Genomic DNA, 12300 nt, shown 5'->3' on the forward strand with positions numbered 1-12300 from the left:
CACTTCCTGAGCAGCAGTCAGCCCCGACCGGGGATCAACCCGAAACCTAAGTAGGTGCCCTGGCAGAATGGAACCCAAACCTTTGCTGTAGCAGAGGTGCTCTGACCCACAGCTGGGGCCAGGGCAGCTGGCGAGTGCAGAGGCGGTGGTGGGAGCCTTCGCAGCAGCACTAAGGAGCAGCAAGCCGAGCGGTAGGAAGCAGCAAGCAGGTGGGCAGTAAGGAGGGAGGGGGTCCCGGACTACGAGAGGGCACAGGCCGGGCTAAGGGAACCCCCACCCATCCCCAGTGCACGAATTTTGTGCACCAGGCCTCTAGTATATATATAAAAGGCTAAGCGACTGTCCTACCATCTGGTAGGTATGACACACACTGACCACCAGGGGGCAAATGCTCAATGCAGGAGCTGCCGAGTTGCAGTGACTTGGCAGTGGTGGTTCTCCTGTGACACACCCGGAACCAGAGAGAAGGGAGCCCAATTCTGGGGTGCATCACCTGAGAACCACCCTCTCACAATCTGGGACCCCTCAGGGGATGTCAGAGAGCCAGTTTCAGCCAGATCCCCGCAGGCCAGGCTGAGGGACCCCACCTGCAGGAGGGACCCCGATCATTCCGCGGATGCCCTTCGAGCCATGGTGCCGCCCAAGGTGCGGCCGGCCAGGGAGGGACTGCAGGAGGTTTGCTCCAGGGCATGCCAGGCCCTTCTCGCCTAGTCCTACCCCACTGGCCACCTTCTAATTAATTTCTTTTCAATGTGCACGCATCTGGGCACTGGGGCACGAGTATTTGTATATTCACATAATGGAATGCCAGCAGGAATAAAAATAACCAAACTTCCAATACATATAATAACTTAGATAATCCTCCAAGTCAATATGCCAAATAAAAGAATGACAAACTTTACCTAACATAATATATACCACCCTGGCCGGTGTAGCTCAGTTGATTGAATGTCTTCCTGTGTGCTGGCAGGTTGTCAGTTTGATTCCCTGTCAGGGTACATACTCAGGTTCGGGTTTAATCCCCTGTCAGGGCACATACTCAGGTTCGGGTTTAATCCCCTGTCAGGGTGCTTACGGAAAGCAACTGATAAATGTTTCTCTCCCTCTCCCTTCCTCTCTCACAGGCTCCAAACAGGGATGGAACCCAAAACCTAGGTATGTGCCTTGACAAAAAATCAAACCCGCAACCTTTTGGTGTATTGGATATGCTCCAAGCAACTGAGCCACCCTGCCAGGGCTAGCTTATCATTTTTAACATATCCCTTTTTATGTTTGTGTACTGAAGCTTCTTTTAATATATCTTAGTCTGCCTAGTTTTGAATATACATGTCAGATAAATTATTTTTAAATTATAAATGGAAGAAATCAAGTACCATTTTGAATGCTTAGTATTTCTGACTCCAACATCAATGCTGAAATTTTAAGGGGGGTGAACTGGGGAGTTCTCCACTGCTGTTTTCTTTTCATAGAAAGGGCCTGCCAATAGACTACTTTCATATCTACCAGTGTGGCACCTCAGTTCTATTCTTGAACTGATGGCTGACATTTCATGATGAATGGTATGTGGTCAGCTATTTCAGATTTTTCTGTTACTAGAATTATGTTTCTAATGTAAGGATGGGTTATTATTAGCTAAAGCTTTTATTTCCTGGCATTAGGTAAAATGAAAAGGGTTATTTCTGTCGATACACCTCATTTCACATTGCAATGCAACTGTTGAACTGAAAACGTCCTTAGATTTCTATTTGAATGGTCAAGAAATAGCTGATTATGTGTTAGTGGCCTTTAAAGGGCCAGTGTGACTAATAGTCTAAACAACATTATTCATAAAATAATTCTATAGTCTTAAGAGCTATTTAAATTTTTGTTTTTGAAATTTTCTTACAGTATCACTGAAAGGCATCAAGATAGTTTTAAAATTATGTGAAATGCAAACACTACATGATCTCTGGTTAATGTCAGATAAAATTTTATATTCATATCTAAAAATATATTTTTGTACAACATTGGTTGAAGGTATATTTTATTAATCATTCACCCAAATTTAGAAATATGTATAAGCATTTGCCATTATTTGGATCCACTACTTATACAACATGATGGCCACTGTTTGTGAAAGGATACAATTGACTTAAAATATACCAAGAGGTTTTTCATGGGAGTAAAAATGTAGCAACATAGTTTATGGTGAAGATGGTTTATGAGAACAAGAGGTATTTCTGTGTGGGTGAGTGAGGCTTTAGTTCTACACCTACCATGCTTAGCACAGATAATTTGAAATTTAAATGCCAATATTATTAAAGATAATCATGCACCTTCTGTTGTAAATATGGTATTGTATATGAAGTAAAATATAAATTTCTTTTAAAAAGAGAAAATGCTATAATTTGTCAGAATCATAAGATGGATACGCAGAAATCACTACTAAATCTAGCACTTCTAAAGAGAGCAGTCATAACATATAATTTAATGAAATGGCAACCTTGAGTAACATTTAGACAACTGCATAAAAACATATAAAGTTTGAAGAGTATAATCATAGTTATATAAAGAGTTGATTTACATGTACACTATATTCTTATAATTGAATAACTTTTTTTAAAGTTGGGCAAATGTATGAATGTAGCTAGAGAACATAATTTTCAGACACAATTCAATAATCCTATCTTTTCTGACAATAACAATCAAAAATCATTCCCTAACAGTTAACCCATATGAATAGTGAAAATAAAATAAATCTCACTTGTATTACTTCTTAAAAATTAAATCAGAAAGTATGCATTGATAATAATGTTGAATATATTTCAATATGTAAAATGTTGAAATTAAAATAATGATAAATAGTAACTGTTTAAACATCATCCTAAATACATAGAGGTGAAAGTGAGGAGCCCAAACCTTTGTAAATAGATGAACCATCTCTTGATTCTCTCCTTTTTTCTGTTTTCATGTTGATATGGCCTCTGAAAATTGAGTTTAACATGAAAAGAAGATGAAGTCTTCCTTACCATGACAGTAACAACTATAATTCTAATGCACCTATTGAGGACATTATGTACTTTCCTGCTCATGTATGTAACATGTATTAGCTTCGTGCAGCTCTTCTACAGTTTTTAGCCCATGTAGATAGAGGAAGAAAGAAAGAAATAAAACCCTTTTAGAGGAGTGGCAGCACCAGGGTCACCTTAGTCTTTCTAAGTTGGTAACATGAGTACTCTGGGTTTGTTTGATTGTTTGTTACAGTGGAATTACAGCCTCAGAATTCTGTGGAGGGTTCTTTTTAAAAAAAAAAAAATGAGAGAGAGAGAGAGAGATTGAGATTGACTTGTTTTTCCACATATTCTTGCATTCATTGCTTATTCTTGTATGTGCACTAACCAGGGATTGAACCCAACCAACTGAGCTACCCAGCTACGCCCCAAACAGCGACAGAACCCAAAACTTAGGCATGTGCCCTGACCAGGACCTGGGGAGGGCTTAGATTTCAGCAAACCCACCACAGGCCCAAGAGAGCTGCTGTTTCCTTTTTCTAACATCTTTCTCTCTCCCTTCCCAACCTCTTTGTCTCTCTGTCTCTCCCTCATTTTCTTTCTTAGTAGAAATTTGCTGGCCAAGGATTATAAACACACACATAAATGTGCATTTTTCCATATGAATTTTGTTTCCTGAAGTTTTTTAATGATATGCTAATTTGAGGTTCCTGTATTACTTGAAGTAGAGGCTACAGCTTCTGTGCTGACCCCTATTCTTCTAATCTGTTCTTTCATTGAAGCCCGAGACCAAAAAAACCTACACAGATGCAGAGGCAGATTGGGAAAGAGAATGTATCCTTTTTTTAACATAGTGTTAATTTATTCATAGATTTAGATTCACTCAGTCAATAAGCACGTGGGCTACCACTTGCATGCTATTTGATAGACTCTGGGGCTGATGGAGACTCCTAACTGTCCCCCTCCCCATATAATATTAAGACCACTCTCTCTACTTCCTTGACAACAACATGGGAATAAAGCTGGATAACTGCTATAACCATGCCTGCTCAGAACAAAGGTTAAGACATTCCAGAGATGGAGAAAAACAAAAGGGTATTGAGGGTTGCACATGGAATAATTCTGTTTTTCTTGCATCTTTTTATCTCCTCATTGCTTAAATGAGAAGAAATGAAGATCTAGTGATGGACATAGATGATGTGACCGTTTGGGTTCTCACTGGCAGACTGCACCCCTAGAAGGACAACATTATCCATCCCTTTACCCCAAGCACTATTGAAGGGATTGTTTCCCCTATAATTATTACCTCGCAAGTTCATGGACTCAAATGTAAACAACCTAATAAACTGATTATGAGAAATGAAACCATAATATTCTGTTTTAAACTATGTTCAATAGTGTTCTGTTTTTTTCTTATTACATATTGTTATTTTAAGTCTAACTCTCCTCCTTAGAGCGGCTTTTGGAATAGGAAGGGCAATTTAAATGCAAAATGCCTTTTTTTAAGAGGGTGTAAACCTATAAATGCATCATTGCACATGTGGATGAGCCTTTCATAAAAATGGAAAGTGAGTAATGAGGTGCATCTATCTCCCCAATATGATTACTTATGAAATTCTGTGGCAGGCACATTCCTCTGTGATTAAATAACTCTCAACTGTTCTCTGCCAAATCTTTAAAAAATTTAGACCTGGGTTTTATTTGTGCATGTTTTTATACCAGATTCCATGAACTCAAACATTCCTCTTATCTCTCCCTAAACTATTTCTCTTATGATTTCTTACTATTTGCTTCCATAAATAATAATTCATTTGAAGGGTGATGCTGCTCAAAAATAATCACTCTATTTTGAGAGATATATAACTTTGGATTTTCAACATCCCCACTCCAAAATCAATTTATCATTTGAGATAACAATATTCTTAAACTGTATATACACAGTACCTAATATCTTGATATTTATCTGAATACATCAAACTTTAAAAGTTCATGGGGATTTCTTCACTCTTGAGGCACAGACTGAGCATGGCTATAGCACAGTGTCCACTAGGGAGAGCTGCCTCACAACGTACCACAGCCCGCAGCACCTCCTCACTTGAGAATTCTCCATCATCAGTAACAGTAATGGAAAAAACAACAGTAGCTTCCCAACCTAGTACATTTAGTAATAGCATCGTCCCAACAGCTAATGCCACTGTGTGGTTACATTTGTAATGAACAGGAATCTGGAGCAGCATAAATCATCAATTTTGGACTTTGCCACCATCTTAATATAAAATGAACCATGTTCCAAACACAATTTTTACTTCCCAATGTCTCACTCCTCTTTGGATGTGAAAAAGTAACTTTGTAATAACAGTCATGGCTATAAGAAAAAATCACCTTGGGCATCACACTGAATATTGCTAAATGTTGAGTCATTTAACAATAAAATAGATTTACGTAAAGAAAAACATAACTTTTAAAGGCAAAACACTGCCTTCAAGCATTAAAAATTTATTGTTGCCAAAGAGCAACAAAATGTAAATGTCTTTAATTGTGGAGCAAGATAAATAAACTGCCATAAATGTTAAAAACAAAGGCATATATTTTAAAGATTATATCATCCTTATAATCAAGGTTGGCACTTTCAAATCACTGGATCAAAGGACAGAGAAAGTTTGTATTGGATTTTCTGTGTGTTTTAGAATCATTTTAAGCACAAGTTGTTTCATCTTAAAAGGAAAATAAATAAGCCTATTTAAATTGGCTAGCAAAATAAAATGTCCCACCTAATATGCATAGTTTAGCCGTATAGTCTTAAGACGATGTGCTTAACAACATAGCATCGCTGATGTTATAATATTAAACCTTCTAGATTATAATATTTTGATAATTACAACTTGAAACTATTTTTGTTGAATATGTTTATATTATTGGCCCTGGTTACATGTGTACAACATTTACTAGTTATTTCCTTTTCCTTTTCTTTGGTTTTGCTTATTATCCTTCCACATCATTTAGCTTTGGCTCTAGCCTAACAATTTTTCTATTTTGCAATTGAGTTTAAAGGGAAATGTTATTAAATCAGGGAATTCCATAAATATTGCTTAAAAGTTATAAATAGGCGGGCTTCAGTATTTGTCAACATAGAGTTCTTTCAATTAAAATATTTCCTGGCTACCACAGCGTGGAAGCTGTGGAAATTGGCTCCACATCCAGCTGGCGGATTCAGTAAAAAATCAGCTGGCCTCAATTTAGATTCCTTTTCTTTTAAAGCAGTGCCAAATTGAGGATTAGTACATTGTGGAGAGGGGGACGGGCGGCTCCACCCCTGATCAGCCATTCTTCACTCCCTAGAATGGGCTTGCCTGCCCAGCCCCAGCTGTGCACTGAATTAATCCACACAGGGCGCCTCTCTATCTCAACATGCTCATCAAGGTCCTGCATCACTTCTGACAGCAGTACAATGTGGCTCTGCTGACACTGGAGGGGGAGACTTTACTCAGGCTTCCAACGAAGACACACACACCAAACACACATGTAGCTTTCATGGCATACATGTATAGTGAAGACAGTCAACAGTTAACACCGAATCTTAGGAAACTTGCGTAAGAGGATAACAGAGGAGAGCAGTTCTTCAGAAACGGGTCCATCGGGGAATTTGCCCCTCCAGAAATAGTTCTTCCAAACTAAGTGCAACTAATCTGAGAAGGGACTTATCCTTTTCATGGCCACGTGCAAACATTCATGTTATTAACACGTTATTGCCCCCTTCTTACAATACCTTCTACTAAAATCACCCAGGCTAAAATTCATCACAGTCAGTATTTTTCGTTTCAAATGTCTGCTTTGCAGCTTCTCAAAACCCATGGATCAACTAAGCAACTTTATGAACTAATCGTGCATTTCTACCACTACAGGAAACCGCCTGTACACAGTTTATTGTGTGGTGTTGACTCCAACTGTGAGCCAACTAACCATAACTGCTTAGGTTTAGTCTTGGTTTATATAACCATCTATCCGCAGAGCAGGAAGGTAATTTTTCATAATATTTTTAAAAGACATTATATTAATTTTTTGAAAGAACAATACAAAAAGAATTTAGCAGAAATTCATGTCAGCTCATTTTCCTGAAAATTTAGGATTTACTTTATAATTTGGATAAGTGAATAGAAAATGTACATCTAGAGGAGCTCTTAAGACTAGTCATCCTATAAGGACTACAGCAATCACATTACTAGAATCAACACCCTGACAAAAAGTCATCAATATAAAAAAAGACAGTGGATGTATTAATGGAAAGAGTTGATAAATATATTTCAGGCTCTGGTCAACTGCGTATTCATCATCGTCTATGGATACATTTCCTGTATCTCTTTAATTTAATTTCTTAACAATCACTGGTTCTTTAACATGTTCCAGGTCCAAGGGCAACTGCTACCTCTTTCTACCAGTAAAACCAAGTCACTGAAAGTTAACTTTAGAGTTTCCTCATGACCTCCATAAGTTTGTACTAGTAGGCCTTAAACTTACCAAACCTTCATTTTGAAAAATATGTCTAAAATGGTTGATAGCAACAAGAGATGTACTTGAAAACATCGGGTCATGTGTATTAAAAAAATAAGAATTATATAAAGAAATGAAAAGTACACTGTTGGTCACATTGTTTCTGCTTATCATTCCTGGCTGAAATAGAAAATTTAAATAAAGGAATTGGCTGGTAAATGTGAATGTTCACCCAGTTTTTACAAAAACTGCCTTGCCTCCCCCCTTTTGAATTTTAAAATCTGTATTATATGTCTGTGTTTGAAGAAAAACAAAAACAATACCAGGAAGAAAATAGGAAAATAAATGTATCTGTGGATACAAAAGCAATCTGGATTGCAATTGCTTCTGTAGAGATGAAATAGCTTCTGGGTGCCAAACTAAAACTAAGAAAAAAATCATTTGGATCCTTTGCCACTGTTGTGTTGCATGGGGTTCGTAGGAAAACAAAGGGAGTGCTTTTCATTTTGGGCACGGTGCCTGAAAATATACAAGAAATGAGGAGGGAAACAGGGTGACATCAATGGTCATAAAAATGTGACCTTCATCTTGATAGAATAAGACAAATAAAAAGTTTCCACAGCACCTGGCATTTAAACTTTAAAGGAAGTTGTAAAGACAACCTTCTCTTTACAATGGGGCTAAAGTATTATTGTGTTTCCAAATATTCCTGATAGTCACATTTTTGAGTCACTGATAACTTAGTATGCTACCTCAGAGAAAGACAAAATCCTCAGAAGCTATACTGAACATGAGTTGTTTTTGTCACTTTGGTAAAAGCACTGTAAATTGTATTGGAGATCCACCTTTGTTCTATTGGTTACAATCTGTTCCTTCTGCCAATCCAAGTGACTGTCCCCACTGGGGAACGGTGCTCAATAAATTAGTTGGCATCTCTCTGCCTGGAACTGAAACTTCCAGATGGGGTTAGAAAACTGGAATCTTGAGGATGGTTTAATCTTAAAGAGCTGGCCTACTTTTCAAATCTGATTCCTCAGCTTTCCCTTTACTTATGCTCATAACTTTTCTTTTAAGTTTTCTGTTTGCTTAAGTTGTCCAGAGTTAACCTCTCCTAAAACCAAAGCAGCAGAAGTGACATTAGTGGTTAAGTTTATATGCCTTGATAAAATGACAATAATGCTTTTATTAAATCAAAGATAGAATAATGTGTTAACTATACCGTGAATGTGTTTTATTTTATTTCCATTTCATAAGCCCTCACCAAATTGAAGTAGTAATAATAGCAAATATTATAAAGCTAGTGTGCCCTTTGTTCTGTGATACCATGTTGGATTGATATTTACGTAACTGTGTCCTCTGGACTTCCCAGACAGTCAGTCAGGATTTTGATGAAGAAATCAAGAACTGGCAGCTTTTGAGAAAAGTAGGTTTATTAGACCTAGAATAGTCCTTACAGATTTTTTTCTTCATTAGGAGTAGATATTATAATCCTTTCTTTACACAATATTTGAAATACAAGGAAATAAAATAAAGTGCTGGGTCTTGCTTAAGAAACAAAGAAGACATGACACATGCATATAAATATATGCAACATATTTACATATATATATTTTAAAATAGAGTTTTCATATGTGTAGCCATTGGGAAGAATCTATTGGTTGTTTACAGGTTAAACATTCATTCTTCCATTTTTACCAACATACTTTTTTGGCGGGGCAGGAGCAGCAAGTGAACAGCAACATGCTTACCTGAAAGTTTTCATTTGACACCTGTCATAGATAGGGGTGGCCATGTGACAAACTTTTGATTGTATAATAATGGTTGATGTTTTAATTGGGCCTTCCGAGAGAATCTCTTATGAAGGTATCTTACTTAATTGACAGGTAGCTTTAATCCATTTATTTCTTCTTTGTTTTAAATCTTCTTGCTGGGACATGGATGTGAATGCTGGCCCCTCAGCAACCATCTTATAACCACAGATGGAATATAAAAAAACAGATATTTCAACCATGAAGAGAAAAGACCAAAGGAGCTTAGAACATTCATGAGGCTCAGCCAGAAGAGCCTCCATGGAAGTCCTGACTGTCTACCTCTACACTTTCTAATTCAATGTTAATAAGAGGTGGAAAAAAAATATGTCTTGTTTAAGCCACTATTTTTCTGATCCTATATCTGTAACTGAGTTTAATTTCTGAGAGATACAACCACCAACATGATTTATTCATTTTAAATACCTTATAATTTAATTTATCCTTAAATGTCTTTTGATAGCATTATTAAAATGTTCTTGTCTTTAGATTTGCTTTTAGTAGTAGCAGTTATAGTTCTAATTAAGAGGATGGATTTCACATCAGACATCAGAGGTTCACATCCTAGCTTTTTCACTTAGTAATTTTATAATATTCCTCAAATTTTAAAGTATTTCTAAACTCATTTTTTCTTTCATAAATTGGAAATAAAAATTACTTTAATACCTATAAGAGAATTATTTTGTTAATACAAAGGTCTTTGCACAGTGCCTGATACATTGTAAGTCTCAATGGATAATAGTTATTATATTAACTAGAGGCCTTGTACATGAAATTCATGCACTCAGGGGGATTTCTCAGACCGGCCTGTGCCCACTTGCAGTCCAGGAGCCCTCAGGGGATGTCCAACTTAGGCCTGCTCATGAGGAGCAGGCCTAAGCTGGCAGTCAGACATCCTTAGCGCTGCCACGGAAGCAGGAGAGGCTCTGCCACTGCCACTGTGCTCACCAGCCTTGAGCCTGGCTTCTGGCTGAGCAGCACTACCCTGACCACCAGGGGGAAGCTCCTGCATTGAGCTTTTGCCCCCTGGTGGTCAGTGCATGTCATAGTGACTGTTTGTTCCACTGTCAGGCCAAAACTGGCTCTCCGATATCTCCCGAGGATCCTGGATTGTGAGAGGGCACAGGCCAGGCCTAGAGACCCCACTAGTGCACGATCGGGCTGGGGAGGGATGCAGGAGGCTGGCCAGAAGGGGAGGGACCGTGGGAGGGCTCCAGGGCATGTCCGACCTGTCTCACTCAGTCCCAATTGGCCGGACCCCAGCAGAAAGCTAACCTATCAGTTAGAGCGTCTGTCCCCTAGTGGTCAGTGCACATCATAGTGAGTGGTTGAGTGGCCTTAGCATATCATTAGCATATTACACTTTGATTGGTTGAACGGCCAACCAGATGACTGGACACTTAGCATGTTAGGCTTTTATTATATAGGATAATACATATTCAAATGGTAGTATTGTCCCGCAATCAGCAGGAAATGAACTCTCAGCCTTTCAGAATATGTTTCTGGATTGTATTTATTTAAATGTACCTTGTGATGTAGTTACTCTTGAACAATATTTATAAGATTTTAGACTTATAAATGTGTATAATTAATACCTCACCAGCAAAAAAAAAGTAATAATAATTAACTAAATGGAAATCCAATTCATGATTTTGCCCTTTATAATATTGTATTCTAATAAGTCAAAGGGAAATATTATATATATATATACTCATAAATATATATCCTCAAAACCATAAAAATTGAGAATAGTGTTACTTTCAAATTTTAATCGACCTATCTATTCCATTCCTCAATGTTATATTTACCTGCAAAACTAAAGAGGAATACAAGTTGCAAATTGAGCAATAAGAAATTTCCACCCAGCTCTAAGAAAAAAAGTATGTATTTCCATAAATTATATGTATAAATATTTCTTCTCAGATATCTATTTCTATTTCAATTCTTTTCTTATATTAACTCCTAATCTATACACATAGGCACATATCTCAGTGTCAAATAAAATATTTTTTAAAATCTCAAGCTCCATTGTTTACTTTCACTCTTTTCTATCACTATTTGTATGCAATCAATGATATTTCTTTATTTGGATATTACAATGGATCTCACAACCACCCAACTTGTCATTATGATAAGGTCTTAACAAAACAGGATTTCTAACAAAATTTCTGATAGCCAACTACTTTGGCTATGATTTATGCATCATTTTTTGTGTACCTACTATCTATATATAGAAAAGCTTAAGTGACCAAATGACCGAACGATCGGTCACTATGACACACACTGACCACCAGGGGACAGACGCTCAATGCAGGAGCTACCCCTTGGTGGTCAGTGCACTCCCACAGACAACCATCCATGGCCAGGCAGCCCCAATTGTGCAGGAATTCGTGCACTGGGCCTCTAGTTTATATATAATTAATAATTAGCTCATTGATATTATTAAGGTGACAAAATATTGCTAGTTGTTTGATTAGGGCAATTGTTTATTTTGTTTTATTTATGGTATTTAGAATGATTTTTAAGTATCATTTCAACTATATTTCTCAGCTCTCTGGCCTTGATCTGGGGTAACTTAAAATTTAATTTTCTAAAATTCTGTAGTTCTAAGTGACATGTTTTTTCTTTTCCTCTGGAACTCAGTAAGATAGGTATACCATTGTCCATGTCCATGAGGTATGCACATATATGTATTTTTTTGGGGGTAGGAGGGCATATGCAATAATGTCAACATTAAAAATTTTTACTTAAAAACACACACACAAAAAAACAGACCAATAGTAAGAGGAAATTCCTGCCCCCTTTTAAACAGACTTCTAAGAAGTAAGAAATTAACACCTTTAAAGGATCAAAATTCTTCAGTGTATTCATCACATGTGAACCTTGCTAAGGTGGGAGTCTTCCAACAGGATCTAAAGTAAACAACAGTTTAGATTGGAATTGAAATAATAGAAAAATAAAAAATTCTACTTCAGGGGAGGCTAGGGAAAAGAGGATTTAGTGCAAAAGAGTAG

The sequence above is a fragment of the Myotis brandtii genome, unplaced genomic scaffold (assembly GCF_000412655.1).
Source record: "Myotis brandtii unplaced genomic scaffold, ASM41265v1 scaffold92, whole genome shotgun sequence".
NCBI lineage: Eukaryota > Metazoa > Chordata > Mammalia > Chiroptera > Vespertilionidae > Myotis > Myotis brandtii.